This window comes from Coturnix japonica, chromosome 1, assembly GCF_001577835.2.
Source record: "Coturnix japonica isolate 7356 chromosome 1, Coturnix japonica 2.1, whole genome shotgun sequence".
Lineage (NCBI taxonomy): Eukaryota > Metazoa > Chordata > Aves > Galliformes > Phasianidae > Coturnix > Coturnix japonica.
The window spans coordinates 79920137-79937041 of record NC_029516.1 but is presented as its reverse complement, the minus strand read 5'-3'; positions in this window follow the sequence as shown (position 1 = coordinate 79937041).

Here is a 16905-nt window from a genome sequence, read left to right as displayed (position 1 = left end):
AGTGAGCAGCATGCATAATATTCATAGTCCTCACTGGCCCAGTAAATGGGTGTGTTAGACCTGGAAATTCTTTCCTCCCATATTGTATGGCTCTGCAATAGGAAGGTCAACCATAATGCTATAACCAAGTTATGCATGACTTACATCCCTTTACTTCTGTCTCTCAAAATCTCACAAGTATTCATGATTAATTAATTGGCATATGCAGTTTGCTACGCAGCACAGTAAGAAAGCCTGAAGTATCATAGGCATTTATTTTGGAGTCTGGAGTGAAAACAGAATTACTATCATTCAGTGCTGAGTTGCATTCAAGATTACACTGAAGTTATAGCATTCAGTTCTGGTTGCTGTTTTAGAAGAAGGAAGGACACTTGAGATTGAAAAGGTCAACGAAATGATAGTAACTAATTCAAAAAACAAGATGTCAGTGACTGGAGTTATAAGAAAAGGATTAACCTATAAGCAATTTAAGTGGAATGCGTTTTTTAGTACACAAAGGGTAGCTGACATACAAGATCAAGTAAATTGGCAAGGTCAGTATCAAATGAGCCAATAAATGAAGAAAAAACTGAACAACACTCACAAACAAAACCATCTAAAGCAGTGCCTAAGTTTAGGATAAAGACACTATAACAGCAACAGATTACATCAATTCACAAAGTTTGCAAACTCAAGATTGAAGTTAAAGGACCAGAGTGCCCTTGTTCTTATAAGAGGTGCCAAAATATGAATTCAGATCCCAAAGTGCAAGTAGCAAAGCAATTATGAACTGGGACACTGCTGGGTGAGCACTGGTAGATGAGGGGGATTTTTTTATTACTATATTATATTACAGTGCATCAAAAAATGTTTATTTTCTTTCATTTTGCAGTGTCAGTGAAAGAAAAAAGATTGTGGACAGAAGTAAAGTTTGAGGAGAAATCGTTTTCTTACTACTATAGAAAAGTGGATATTTGAGATCTTGGGAAGAGCCATAAATCCTACTTTATACAATACCAACCCCTTCAAATCTCAGGCACCAAACAAAAGAATTCTGTCTTTGCCACTGATTAATACACAGTGTTGGGTATAAATGTAGGTAAGTTGGGTATAAAATGAACTACTCCAAAGCAGAATAATGGGACCATTGTTGGGGCAAAAGTTCCTTCATAACCACTGGATAAATCTGAAGAGCACCTTGCTCTTTATTTCCTACTGAAAGTGAGCACCGAAAGTACCTAATTTGGAGGTATATTGGGACCGCAGCATCATTTCTGCTACTAATTGCCTGACAAACAACCAGTGTTTAATAACTAAATTACGAGAATTCATAATAGTGAATAATATTCCACACACACACAAAAAGTTAAAATCTGAGCTCTGCTTCTCAGAAATGTAAGTATACATGTATGCGCACGCATGTTAGTAAGCAAACGTTTGTATTATATATATAAATATATATATATATATATAAAATACATATACAAGGCCAATGTTAACATATGAAAAATGATACAAGACCTACAAAGGATAACAATCTTTCTGAAGGGTTTGTAAAGTGTCATCCTTGTGCTCGAGAGCTTTCTGTTGGCTGCGACGCAAAGAACAACTGAGAATGGCTTTGGTACTCATGGCATGAGTATGAAAACCAGCAGTATTACTAGATATTCTGCCACTGGCAAAGAAGAGAATCTATGGAAGAGACAGGTAGCTTAGAAATGTTCATAATCTGGAGGCAAACAGCACAGATTTGTATATGTTCTGTTCTTCCTTTGGGAAGATACAACTTTTCCACAAGCTGCTACTTAGATTTTGAATAGTACATGAGGTATGTGTCTGGATATTACAACAAAATTCCCACACCATACGTTTCATGGTTTACAGAGGGACTGTAATATTTTGCAGAAAAAAAAAAATACAACGAAGAAAAAAAAGTAGCAGTAAAACGATCATCTGTGGTAAGAATCAACAGTACTGGGTTAAAGCTAAACTAATAAAACATTTATCCCTATAATGGAAATGTCATCTGGGGGACAGATGTGTAACAAGAGGTAACAAGAATGCTGTTCCAAGTGTGACTATCCCCAGAGAAACGTAAGCCACAAATATTTCAAATTTCAGAGCAGAAGGATACATTTCATAAGGTGTGGCCCACATGAGCAGCATGCCGTATAGAGCATATCCATGGCAAATCAAGGTCCTTTAGTGACCAGCTGAACATATATCATTAATATCCTCAGTAGTAAGGGACAAAAATCTGCTATCGACTAATTCTTACTTTTATTTGGGTGGGACAGAATTACTTGGGGAATCAGCCAAGGTGGGAGAAGTAACAAAGTGGGGAGCAGACAGCACTGCCATTCAGAGGCTGCCTGGGGCAGGCACAGGCAGGGTGACAGTGGTGTTCTCTTCCTGCAAGCACCCAGCAGCACAGCCACCCTGACAGACCACCTACTGGTTTCATCCTCTCACCTCTACCGTTTGCCATTCAAGGTGATAAAAGAAATCAGTCTGGCCATAATCTATACATTGCCTAGTTTCTGTAGAGTTTATTAATATTGTAAGCCAGCGAGAATTTGTCATTTATATTGGCTGTCAAATTGAAAACTGATTTATTTATTTTTTATGCTGCAGTCCTGGTGGACTTGCTGTATAATTGCCTAGAGAATGATCAAGAAGTTTATGATAGTAGGCAAGGTTGCCTGAAAGATATGCCTGAATACAGAATACATCAAAGCTGATAGCAACAAAGAGAAGGCAAGTGACCTTTGTCACATCATGGATCAGATCAAGCACAATAGTAGGACTTGTATGCTGCTCTTTGAGTCCCTTGCCGAGCTCTTTACCTGCCAGACTACTCTGCCTCAAGGGTAGAGCTTTCTATATGTATTGTTTTTTGTTTTTGTTTCCTGCTTCAATTCAGTAGAAACTAATTACTTTCGATGGCCAGTCTTATTCACATGAGCATAAGAATAAAATTCTATTGGTGACATAGAATGTCCCACATTAAAGTAACTGTTAAATTATTACTCTTGTGCGAAGGGAGTCTTAACCACTGCATTAAAAAACTTACCTGAAATATGGTATCAGAAGTGCTGCAGGGATTTTAATTTTGTTGGTGCAGTTAAGCCACAAGGAGAACACAATCATAGCTCAATTAAAAAAGGGCCCTGCATTATATCTTAAAAAAAAAAAAAAACAAAAAAAAAAACCAAAAAAAAAACCCAAAAAACCCAGACATTACTTAGCCTAAATAAATACATAAAAGAATCTTGAGCAAATTAGCTATGCTGAATTCTTCCATCACTGTGTCAGATCAGCATCTGGCCCCCAGACTAAGATACAGCAAAGATGAAGCAGACATGGTTAGTCATGTTTCAAGGTGGCTAGCCAGATGTGAAAAGGACAAAGGACATAGCTCCCCAGAGCACCAAGGGTTGCTGGTTGTACAGTGTCACATTAGATATTCTGGTTTCATGGCATTGTGAATGTATTGGCTTAGGAGCATGTTAGCAGCACAAGGTTGCCTTAACAAAGTTGATTCAAGACCGAAGAACTCATTTCCAAAGTGAGTTTGCTAAACTTCAGTGTGCTTAGAATTATTAAGAAGAAAAAAATTCCAGGGGAAGAAGTTAAGGTGGATGGTGTTACATTTACTGAAGCCAAATAATGATGTGGTGGAAGGTAGATGTCAAGACAAAGAAAAGGATTCTGACAGCCTTGAAAAATAGAAATTAGTAGTGAATTGTAATGGACAAATGCCCAGCTCACTTAATGCACTAGTCTTCAATAGCTGCTTCAACTCTGTTTCCTAATTCAGAGCCAACATGAGATAATCTATTTCTAATTGAAACCAGAAAGAAACACTGGTACTGTGCTTAGCACAACAAACTAGGATCAGACACTGTGGCCTGTTAGCTCTTCCATAGATTTTATATGACCTTGGACAAATCACAATCTTTCATTTTCTTATCTTTGAATGGGGGATTATATTCTACTGCTTCACAGTGTTGCTGAGAGATAAACATTTGTTCAGATAATGTACTGATAAAATCTGAAATACAAAAATTATTAGAGCTATTATCTTCAGGACAAGGATGGAGCCCTTGCCTTCATCTGTGCTGTATTTACCACAGGATGGGCTCAGTCCCGATCAGAGTCTTTAGATGCTGTTGTAATGAAGATAACTAATGATATAAATAACTCTTTAAACATGTGCGGGTACATCACATACAAAAAAGACAGGGTTAGCAGATGAAAGATAAAGCCCTTTACTCTACAGAGAAACTCTTAATAAAACATTATTTTAAAGAATAGTAATGGAATTAGAATGCAAAGTAAAAGATGTTATATATTAATGACTGAAAAATATTTCTTTCCGATATCACTCATCTACTTAAAACTCCCACAATCTTGATTTGTAATTAGCAACTTGGAAGCTAATAACTGTGGACTTTACCATTAATCCATTCAGATCAGATTTATTAAATTTATTGAATAAATCAGATTTATTCAATTTCTGAACAGTGAAAGGATCTGGCTAATTTTTTCAATGTCCCCCAATGGGTATCACCATGGTTAACCATGGTTTGCATCTTGTGACCAACAACAGCTACTGTAAGGAAGAATTTAATTCTAAATTGAGAAGCACTCTCTGGACTAGAGGTAGGCCCTCAAGAAAATTTTTCACCAAGCTAAATAGATACTAACTTTCTTACATGCAGTTTGAACTACTGAATTATACAGGTTTATTCATAAAAGCTATAAAAAAAAATTACTGCTATTAAAATGGTGGCTTTTTGATTAATTTATATATAGACATATTGGTTTCTTCTGTATTTAATTATGTAAGACTTTTGCTTAATGGGTAGAAGAAAACTATTTTTTCTGTTAATCTGGCATTGTTCATGAATATTAAACTCACTTTGAAATAAAGGAAAATACAGTGTACAATATCTTTATACCTACTTCCTTTATTCTGAGGATGCTATACTTTACTTCATTACAGAGAAGTCCAAACCATAGGCCAAATCATGAAGTAACAACTCAGTTTTTCCCCTTCAGTTTGTGATAGGGTAAATCTAACTAGGAGAATCAGAATAGAGAAAATTGAGGGCAACATTTGTCTCAGGATCTGATTCAAGGGAGAACTCCAACAAAGTTTCATCATAGGAGGATGGCTTAGTTTGGGACCAGACTCACTGGAGCTGAAAAAATAAAATTAAAATAAAAATAATTTTTAAAAATTGCTCCCATTTTTTTTTCCCCCATTAATTATATTATCTCATCATACAGATATTTTCATATCACTCCTTAAAGGAGAGTTTAAAAAAAGAAAAAACAACAAAAAAACAACAGAACAAAACTAGGGCCATGGCTTGCATTCACTAAGCAAAATTATAAAGAAAATTCAAGGGATGCTCTGAAAAATAGCTATTTCTATAACATATCCATTCAGCACCATTTTGTGTTGTATACGTGTAGTATATTTTATTTCTTTGCAATGCCAATCATATGCTAATACTCTCAACTTAATTTTAGCCATTAAGAAGATATGGGAACTGTATAAAAGTATTTAAAGATAAATCTTTGCTCTCAATGAATCATATAAATCACTGTACTAAACCTTTTCAAATACTAATTACTGTCTACCCACATTGAAACACTGTTTTAATCTTTAGAATGCTAATACTGGTGTTTCCACAACAACATAAATCAGTCAAAATCAGAATGAGGCAGAGAGCAGATATTTACTCTGATGACTGAACTTGTCATGATAAATACTAATGCCTCTTCAGCAAATATTGCTATAAATAGGAATAAAAATAAAAGGCAATTAAATCTGCTGCATTTAGCTGAAAATTTCTGAAAAATAGCTGTTGAGATGCACACTGGGCTGGTTGTCTCTATAAATTCCTGCTGTGGGGAGCCCTGCTTTGCACAGAGGTTGGACTCGATCTCTAAAGGTCTCTTTCAACCCCTACAATTCTGTGATTCTGTAATTCAACATTTCTCATCAGCTTCTTTATCAATCTTGTATGATCTTTCTTTTCTTCACATACCCTAGCAAAAATCAGGTGTAAGCATGAACCTTTCCTCACTGTTAAGCAGCTAGTCCTCGGTGTACTACCCAAATGCAGAATGGAAAGGCTCACTACAATGTATAGTGGAAACAGTGTAAATAGCATGCTTGCTGATTCTCACAAGGCAGAATAAAATGGCCCTTCCTGATCAAATATAAAAAGCTTCTCTCTGACAGAGGACTATTTCTTTTTTCTCCTCTCCTCCTTCCATGTCACTTCTTAAAGTTTGTTTTCTCATTCTAAAAAATAAACAGCTTTTTCTTTTCCCTATGGGTTCTATCCAAAGAACTTCTTTGGAGTGAATAAGTATCAGATATCAGGAAAATATTCTTACATGAGTTTTTGTGCAACAAAACTTTTAAAGGAAAAATATAAATGACAGAAGTTCTTTCAAAAGGTTTTTGTTGGCTCTTTATGAAAAGACTGGACCATTTCAGTGATCTTTGCAGAGATGGAATTGCAAACAAATCTTTTATCTTCTTATGCATGTTTATTTGGAAGAAAACCTTCTTCCTTCTCCTTTTTCTTACACCTAAGTTGGAGATGGAGTTTTAAAAGCAGAAAAAAATAAAACACAAGTATATTTTAAATATTTTCCTTTTAGAAAAATGTTTGGAATTTGCATAACTTCTGCATAATATACCTTTGTTTTATGTAAAACTGTGCTCCATGAGAATACATCCAGTACTGAGCCCAGAGCAGTTACTGGAGTAGAAAGGAGTTTAACTCAACACCTCTTCTGGCCTAGGCTTCAGGGAAAGAACCACTGTTTTCAAGCCTTTTAAAAGTAAAAGAACTAGATTATTCTCACAAACAGCGAGAAAAAAAACATCTGAAGACAGCTTCTCCAGCTGCATCACCTTCTGCCTCTTACTAGAATTTTGCCATCCGCTGACAAAGGCCTTGGTTCTGTCCATCTCCCAACTTTCACTCTTCCAAAAGAAACACAGGAGAAAGAAAGAAAGAAAAAAGAAAGATATATCTATAACCATTCTGGGAAAGGAACGTAAGTTTACCAGCATAAATAAGGAAGAGTTGAAGTTTTAGCCTACAGTAATTACATATTCTCTGAGCAACTAATTTAGATTTTACTTATTTTTATTTTTCTTTATTTTTATTTCTAAAATAATAGTTTTCATTTATATAATATGAATTATCATTATCTTCCCTTTCAATTATAGAGATTCAGCTTCAACTTCCAATATTTGGTTTCTGCAAGTCAGGAGTGCCCAGACTTGATCCCTTTTGGAAAGGAAAACCCAATGAAGAACATAATGCCAGTGTCTGAGCAGCCACTGGGAGATTAACTCGCACTGAAGCTGCAATATTTGTTCAGAAATGAGGGAGCTTAGACTATGAAACGAAGGGGAAGAGCAGTACAAAGAAATTAGTCACTCATTCTGTATCTTGCTTTAGAAACAAGCCAACCACATGCCTGAGTGACCTTACTCATTTGCTGCATTAACTCCTTTAAGCAATCAGCTATTGCAGTCCCCTGACCTGCCCTGACTACTCTATTAAGTCGGAGGCAATCTCCTGGTAAGACAGTGTGTAGCTCGTGAACCGTCACCTCCAGCACTTTACCACATGAATGAAAACTTCACTAGGAAACTCTGCTCCTTTTATAACCATATCCAGTCATCAACTATTCATTCTCTGTCAAAATTTCTCTTGCATTTGCAAATTTTTATTGTAAACTCTTAGATTGGTTTAGGAATCTCTGGGGTCTCATTTGTACTCCACAGTGCATTGTGGGGCTTTTTTTCATTATGTTTTAAAAAGATCCAATCCCCAGAGAGTAAGGTCACAAGACTCACTAACTATTGTGTTCAGTAATACAAAGACAATGTTCTGTTCTTATAAAATTCAGCAAAGCTTTAGTCAGGAAGATTTACATACCCAAATCCCTTGGCAATAGAATCCATCAGCCCCTGGAATTATGAGAGATGAACAGGGGCATGGGTTTATCAGGGCGTACTACACCCTTTTTGCCCCAGCAGACTTGCTCTGTAACAGTTTAATTCCAGCTGTTTGTTGGAAAGCATACAGATTACACCAGCTGTACATCATTTAAACCACAGCTGAAAAACAACACAAATAAGAAAGTTGCCCGTTCATGCCAGGAAGACTGGAAGTGGCTTTCTGTAAGCCTGCTATTTTGACGCATTTAGCACTGAAAATATTTCTCTTCTGTGACATTTTAAGGATAAAATCAAGGCCTTCATTACCTAAAGCTTTTAAGTATCAAATTACAATTTTTTATTTTTATTTTGTGTGCGTGCATTTCTCTCTCTTTTTTTTTTTTTTTTTTTTTTTCCAAGATAGTTTATTTTCATAGCTGAAAATAGTACTGGAGTCTCATACCATATTTCTGCATAGTAATTTAATATAGACATAAGTAGTTATAGTAGTAGTAGAAGTACTACTACTTCTATAGTAGTAGAAGTAGTGCTGACTTCTTAGAAAATACTTGTAATAGTCCATACACTAATTAAATCAGATTATGGATTAGGAGTTGAGTTGCTATATCAGTGCTGTGCTGAGACAAACTGAATATAAAACTGATATCCACCACCATACTGTTAACTATTCCTGCTTTCTCAGAGACCGAAAGGTTAATTATGCTCTTGCTTACACAGAAATTATACCAGCAGGATACTACAGGAATAAATTAAAAGAGAATCTTGTCGTAAATAGCAAGTCAAGCCACAGCACAAATATACCACAAGAAATAATTCAGTTCTTCTTTAGATTTCAAAATTGCTGCTACACACAGAGACCAATGCAAAATTTGGGAGCCTCTCCTTCAGAAGACTCTCTCATGAAGCTGAACTGAAATGTCAGTTCTTAATGCTATTTGAAGGTGAAGATGGGAAGCAGCTTGTTAGAAAAAGGAGAGGCAATCTTGCTGCTTCTACATTAGTCAAGACCACCTCAGGTCAGGTGATCCACAACGTAGTATCAAATACAAACACAGTATAAGTGGATCTGGGTATAACAAATCTGAGACAAACTGACAGTGATGAACTTGTAGTCATCCTGATGCTCAGACTGTTAGTTCAGTTTTCCCAGAACTAGAAATGATAGCTGCAATATTTGTCTGTCTCCATTCCCGACATTTTGATGGGGCTCAAGGGAAAAGGGAACAAGTAAAAAGACAACTGGTCAGCTCAAGATAGCCCATGTTTAAAACTGCTCTTTATGGCAGAGAATCAGCACAAAACTGTATCTTATACGTTGAACAACATCTCTTTTCATGGTTATTTTTTTAGTACACGGAAATAGCCTCATTGATGTCAGTGTCAACAATAATGTTCCTATTACAGTGAAAGCTCACAAACAGATACAGGGCAACAAAGCAGCTACAGGCAGCAAATAGAGAAGGAGCAAAGGAAGACAAACAGATAAAATATAACTGTTTTAGGTTTGCTCAGCTTGGAGATCTGGGTTCTAAAAATACTTTGACAAGGTGAATATTTAATGGACAGAAATTTTGTATTACAGAATTTATAGTGACGAGACATTACTAGAGTTCAAAATACTGCTGACTATTTTTCAGAGGCTGGTCCTAAAAGTGTGCTTTAGAGGTGTGAGAGTACCAAATGTAAGGGTAATGCTTGTCTTGATCTTTACAAGAGAATGGGAATACTTGTGCATCTCAAGCAAGTTAAATGTGAAAGTGATTGGGTTTTTTTTTGTTTGTTTGTTTTTGTTTTTTTTTGTCCCAGCTAGACAAAATTATCTGTTTAAAAATGAGATTTAAAGGGTCAAGGAACTCTGCATGGAAATGAAGGAATGGTGTGAGGAAAGTTCCGTCACCACCTTTGACCATTTTTAATTCAGATGGAGAAGAAGTAATCCCTCATGCTCTTCTGATGGAACCTGCCTCTAATCCAACGTTTCTCGAATTTTTCATTTTGCAGATCCCTAAGAATTTTTCAGTTAAACAATAACATCTGAGTGATACTACTACAATACAGTTTCTTTTCTAAGTTCCTTACTACTAGAGTATGGCCACATATCCCAAGTGTTAGGTATGTGTGATTTCAAAGACATTGGTGTGAATTAATACATTTCATTAATTCAGAATAATCGGTATTAGTATTAATTATTCTAGGCATTTGCAATAGAAACTTCTGAACATTTACTGGTACAAAAATTGGAGTGGACATGGGGAGGGAGTAGGTCTCTAACAATTCTGGTTACAGCCAGCTATGTGTAATAAAGTCTTTAACTAGTGCAAGTGATTTCTGAGCTCTTTTGGGATGAGGAGGTGGGGAGAATGGGATTACAACTCACAGCACTAAATCAACATGCACCATTATAAGCACATATGGTGCAAGTGGAATTCAGTAGAAGTTTTAGACATCTGAGGCCAAATCTCCCCCACTGCTATAAAAGTTATCCCTTTAAAGAATAGGAGTAAAGGTCATAGTAGCTTATGCCAAATATAAAAATGAGAACTAGGAAACAGTGTTCAGATGTTACAGAGATTTAAACCTGTTTTATGTCTGCTTTGGGCCTTCCATTGGTCCAGGGACTGCACACAAGCCCTGCTTTGACCAATTCAGGTATAGTAAAAGCTCACTTTTTAACAGGCATAAAAATAACCATACAGCAGCTGATAAGAAGCCATGCCCTTGCTGTATGGTGTATTGCAACAGATTGTATTTGTAAAAATGAATAAGTGGGCAGTAATAAATATATTTATAGCTACCCTACTCACTTTTTGTTAGTCTACTGAAACATAACACACTCAAACTCTTTGCTATATATCATAATAAAATACTAAAGCTAATTTCTTAAAGACAGAATAAAGCAAATCCATGAGCCAAGAAAGAGGACATAGATTCCAGTCCAGCATTTCTACCTGCATTCATAGAAAGTCCTGCTTGATTGCGCATAATGAGCGGTCTTCTAGGAAAGGATAAAAAAAGAAAAACATTTACTGTACTGTCATCATAAACTCAAATTTAAAATTAAATTTAAAAAATTCCATGTTCAATAATAATAATAATAAAATCTAGATACGACACTGCATGTTCAGCATGTGTCTGCAGATGTTCTACTATTAAATCAACTGTCACATGTGTGGATGAACATGTCACATGTCATTTGTGTGCATGATGAAACAAAATCAAGGAAACGTTGCACTGATTATATAGAGCAAAAGGTGGAGCCTGAAAAACTGGAAGAGATACACCAAGCAGCACAGAAATTGAATGTTATAACCTTTCTGCCTTGTTCATAGTGTCACCTTAATTCATTCTACAATTTCAGTGGTTTTTAAGCACTGCAAAAATTCATGCAAGTAAATGCATATTTTCTATCTTCACTGTGAACCCTGAACCCAGGGAAAGAAAGACTAGCTCTACAGTAAGACAAATTGTGCGTAACATGAACAATACCAGGCCTTTTTTTGTTTCCAACTAAAGACCTTTAAATTAATATCCTACATCCAGTAAGTTACTATAGTCAAAGAGATGCCTGCATTGGAAGTGCAGACATCCACACTTTTAGCTGGTGTCAGATAACCACTGATTTTTCCAGGTGAGGAGTTGCTTTCTGTCTTTATCCAACACAGATGATTAGATTAGTCAGTTTACCACTACAATCCCAGAGATAAGCCAAGTCTCAAGGAATATTAGCAAAACCCCTCCAAATCAAGTATGACCAGGGCTGGACTTTCCAATTCTAATTAAAATGGCTTCTATTTTCAAGTTTTACAAGCAAGTTGTTAGCTTTCAAATGTACCTGCCTCACTGAAATATGTTAGAAAACAAATAATTGTGAGTGTATCTTTTTATTCTTATTATTCCTATTTATCTTCTGCCAGAAACCACTTCCCACACTTCTCTTGTTGCTACAGAGGTTAAACTTCTCACACTTTCTGCACCACATTTGACCTATGAATAAATGTCTAAGGTTCATTTTTATTAGCAAATTCCTTAGCTTTTGTAACAAGTGGTATTATAATCACTCATGCATCTGGGAAAACAGAGGAAATTATTATAATACAATCATTACATATGTTAGAGAGGCTATAATACATTTGCTGCAAGTTGACATTACTACTTGCAGATTTTGCATACCAGTAACTATTACTTATAATAGTGACAAACAATTCTAGTTCCTGACAGTATAACATTACATTTATTCATTGTATAATTGACAAATGCAGAAAGCATAGGTATAAACATACCATTTCCAGACTAAATTGTATCTGAAAATATATATGTATTAATCAAGAGAACTAGGCCAGAAAGAAGTGAAATTAGTCCTGGGTTCAGTGTTGTGTTGCTACACAATTACTTAATGAATACTCTGTTTGGCCTATTTACAGATGCCGCGGCTACTAACTGCAACATGTACTGTAAGCTTGTATTGCTCAGCCTTAATGGGACTGCTGAAAGAGTGAACAGCAATACTTGCAGCAGGTCCTTGAATCGGAACATCTCAGTATACAGTTGGAAAGAAAAAGAGCTGTTGGAAAAGTGTCTTGTTTTCAGTTCTGTTGTTTCCTACCAGTTGTCATTACTGCAACTTGTTTCCAGTGTTTCCTTGTTTTGCCAGAGAAGCAGCTCAGGGATGGAAGCAACACTATTTTAAAGCCCTCTCAACAGAGGTAGGTGAGATAAGAGAACAGAATGGGATCTGAGATAAACCCCAAGGGGCTTCCAGTTACCTGGTAAGACTTAGCAGCTCTTTCAGGAATGGTTTGATCAAGAAAAACTACATGGAGAAGAGATTATGAGAATTTACCAACCAGTGGTAAATCATGCAGAAAAGCAGGGATAAAGATCATTCCCTGTTTTGAAGTGCATCTACTTCTGTAAGGTTTGGTTCTAAGTAAACATCTTGCTTTAATAAGAAGATTCAGTAGTTATTATGAATATTGTTTCCAGGGGTAAAAAAAACCTAGAGACAAACAAAGCTGAGTTAGTGCTGCTGAGGCAGCTGTGGTGAATCACAAGGGACTGCAGCCTACACATGGTGGGAACAGACTGTGATTCAGCGAGGAGGTGATGGATGCCTGCAGTTATTTATTCTGGAGGGTGCCAGGGTGAGCTAGGAGTGCAGTTATCCCTGCAACTGCAACAAATCCTCTGACTAATGACGTTTGTGTTTTAAGTCAAGCAGTGTTGAAAAGCCAATGGATTTTGTACCTTCCCCATTTTTTCCCCCATTCACTTGCTATATATATATATATACATATATATAAAATATATGTGTGTGTGTATATATATGTGTATATATATATATATATATATTTAGTATGCAAGTAGCAAAGCACTACCATAAACAGGGCTTATAATAAATAAAGCAATTAAATCAGTACACAGTAGCTAAAGTATACAGTCATCTGAAACAGCTACCTTTCTAACATTAATATGAAGAACACATTGAATACGGGCAAACTTATCATTCAAATCTAATTCCATACCTAATATCAGCTACTTAAGCTCTCAGGACTTCCATTTTAACAGTGTGCTTGATAACTTATTGCTTTCCAATGTCATGAATATGAAGGTGAGTTTGAGAAGTTTTGGCTGCTGCTGTTCAGTTACTATGCTCCAAAACAGTGTCTACTACCTAATGTATTGGAGAAAGTCAGTCAGCTCTTCACAGGCTCAAATAACACCACACAAAATACAACAAAACAGAAGGGAATTGTGATTAACAGGCCATTTGCAGTCTCAGTAAACAAAGACCTCTTTCAGAACTCCTTGCTTCATCAGCACACAGAAGCTTGTACAAACCCAAGTAACAGAACAATACTTCATAGGTAGCTCAAGATACTGCCGTTTAAGCACCTATTTAAAGTCTTGATGCCATTGCTTTAGAACCACGGAATCATTAAGATCATCAAGTCCAACCATCAAGTAATGCTTGTGACCACTCTAGACTGTATCCCTCTGTGCCACATTTACCTTTGAACACCTTCAGGGACAGTGACTACTACTTCACTGGACGTCCTGTGCCATTGCCTCACCACTCCCACCAAGAAAAGTTTCCTAACCTAATATCCAATCTAAACCTCCCCTGGGGCAACTTGAGGCCATTCTCTCTCATCCTACTGCTGTAACCTGGGAGAAGAGGCTGTTTCCCATTCCACCACAACCATTTTCCAGGAGCTGTAGAGGGAAATAAGGTCTCCCCTGTACCTCCTCTTCCTCAGACTGAACAATCCCAGTTCCCTCAGCCTGTCTTTGTACAATTCCCTGCCTCTTAACACAAGATTAAATGATGGTATTGCTGGAGACAGCTCATCACAACCAGTATTTCTTAGAATACCTTGTATCACTCAGCTGCTACAAATGGCAGATTTAAACCACTGCTGCTAATAGCAAGTAATGACACAATGCAAGTTCTTCCTTACTCCCACAGCTCACTCACAGTAATTAAGAGCCACATGGGGTTGTGTCATGTAGGGCTGGACATTGAAATATTAATCTGTGCCAAAGCAACACTGTCTTCACTGCTGTCTTCCGTTTCTTTTGCCCTAAGCACCCATGCAGGAGAACAGAGGATCTAAAGGAGGGAGGTGGTGTACAATGAATACATTTCAAAATGCGTACAACAAACCTTAAATGCATGTATGAAGCATTTCCAAAAACATTCCCCAAATTCACATTATTTGTTTCATCTTCATGGAGAACTGAACAGAGAAAATATCAGAAAAACAAACAAATCTGCTTCTTTCAGACAGATAGATAGAAAATTTCCAGCCCCTTCCTATGTCTGAGTCACTGTTTACCCCAGGCTCAGCAGGGCAAGAACATAATCTCATTCAATCCTATATATAGCTGTTGGGTGATCTATTTATTTATTTATTTAAGGGGGGGAAAAAAACACAGAAGAGGATAATGTAGGGAGATATGTTACATGTGTCCAATGCCATATAGCAAGTTGTTGCTGATTAGTGATCTTCTGTAATGGTAATGCAGCACTGTCTTTGGGGGATTGCAATTGATCTCCTTTGAAGATATACACTGTGTCCCTTCATTGACCCAGCCTCAGAGACTACAGAGTGCTCTGGCCCTGGAGGATGAGAAGCCCTTTAAAAGCAATGGTAAGAATTTAGACTATACTGAGACACTTCTAAGTTAGCACAGGATTTTTTCTGTTTGCTCAATTCAGTGTCACTTGCTCAACTCATATCAGTGCTGCTTTGGTCAATAGCTGGAAACAATTTCAAATCCAAAACGTCTGGGTCATTTATACCATCAGTATCACAGAAAACACAAGTTTTGACACTGCCTGCTTGTTGAAATGCATCCTTTCCTTACAGAAGTTTGTTTGAACTTACTTTAAATGTTTTAGAGATGGGAATTCTGCAGGCTTCCTAGACACTTCTTTCTACTGCTTACATTAGCTAAGATTTCTACATCAAAAATACTAAATGAAGTTTCCATAGATGCCCAAGGATTATGAAGGCACAGAGACACCTGCTCATGCCTGTAGAGGACATTGACATTGAAGCTGCACTTGATGTGGAGGGAAGAAGCACATTCTTATTACAGCAGAAAACACAAGTGAAGAACTCCCTTCTTAGTCTTGTGGCCCTCATGGGTTCTCTTAACTAAAGTCAAATCCAATGACATTGAATTTTACAGATAAATGCTTTCCTAATCCAAGACAGCCTCAGCCAAAAAAAGTGGGAAAGAATAATTCCTGGGTTTCACCTGTAATTTACTCAGTGTATGGGTAGCAGTTGCTAGCTTACAGTCCCATGGAGTCTCTCTAAATTAGCTATCATCCTACTGTTAATAAACCACTGTTGTTTCAAGCTTATCCACTGCAAGAGTCAGATGTTAATAAAATGTCCAGAAGGTAAGAAGCAATTTTGATAACATGATATTGAATTTATTAGTCTAAGATAAAGAAGCAAGGCTAATTGTTTATAAAACCCTTCTTAAAATTACAAGAAAAGGAGAAGCTGTCTGTGTCCCCTTGAAATGCTACCTGAAATACTAATTTTCAATGGTCAGGTCACAATTCAGACAATTTTGTTATGCTGTAATATATGGATGTCTATACCGCATACTTAAATGTTTTCTTCATTGAGGCTGGACTCCTGAAATGTTCAGAATAAAGAGATTTTAAGAAAAAGGTTTGTAACCAAGAGGTTGTAGAGCTTACAGTGTTGTGACTATTCTGTACAGATTTTTTATTTATATCCGTCAGAATACAGTAAGATCTATGTTCTTTCCATACTTGACTAGCTCAAGCACATGGAAGCTCACTGAAGATGTATTTTTGCTTAGTCTTTTTCAGCACCTGATTACTGGCAGCTCCCTAGAAAACATGTTTTATGTGCCATTTAGATACAGAAGGAGGTACTACCCGCGCTGTTCTGCTCTAACTCCAAATATCTTCTCCTACATAGCTGCCACTCATGTAATGAGCATTGTGTGCTCCGTTGCAAATGAAGATAGCAAAGAATGGGCAAGGGTCTATATGCAGAGATGTAGTTTGCCAACTCACACTCCAGCACAGTTCTAGCACTGAAAGGTTTTATGTTGATGACTGCTGTGCAGCCAACCCACCTGTCAAGATACAGAGAGAAGTTACTTAAAATAAAGAATGCCTGGTGTAAATCAAATATCAGTGAAAGGAGGCCTTAATCTCCTGCCTCCAGTTCCACAAAGCATTGTGACAGTTGATTTCAGACTTATTTACAGAGTTCCTTTCACCTTTTCTCCGTTCATTAATTTTCAGGGAAAAGTTAAATGGATGGATCAGAGCCTGTTGTCCAAAGCTGCTACTGCAAATACTGCTGTTTCCATCCTACTTAAATGAAATATTCCCTCACACACGCTTACACGACACACAACGAGCA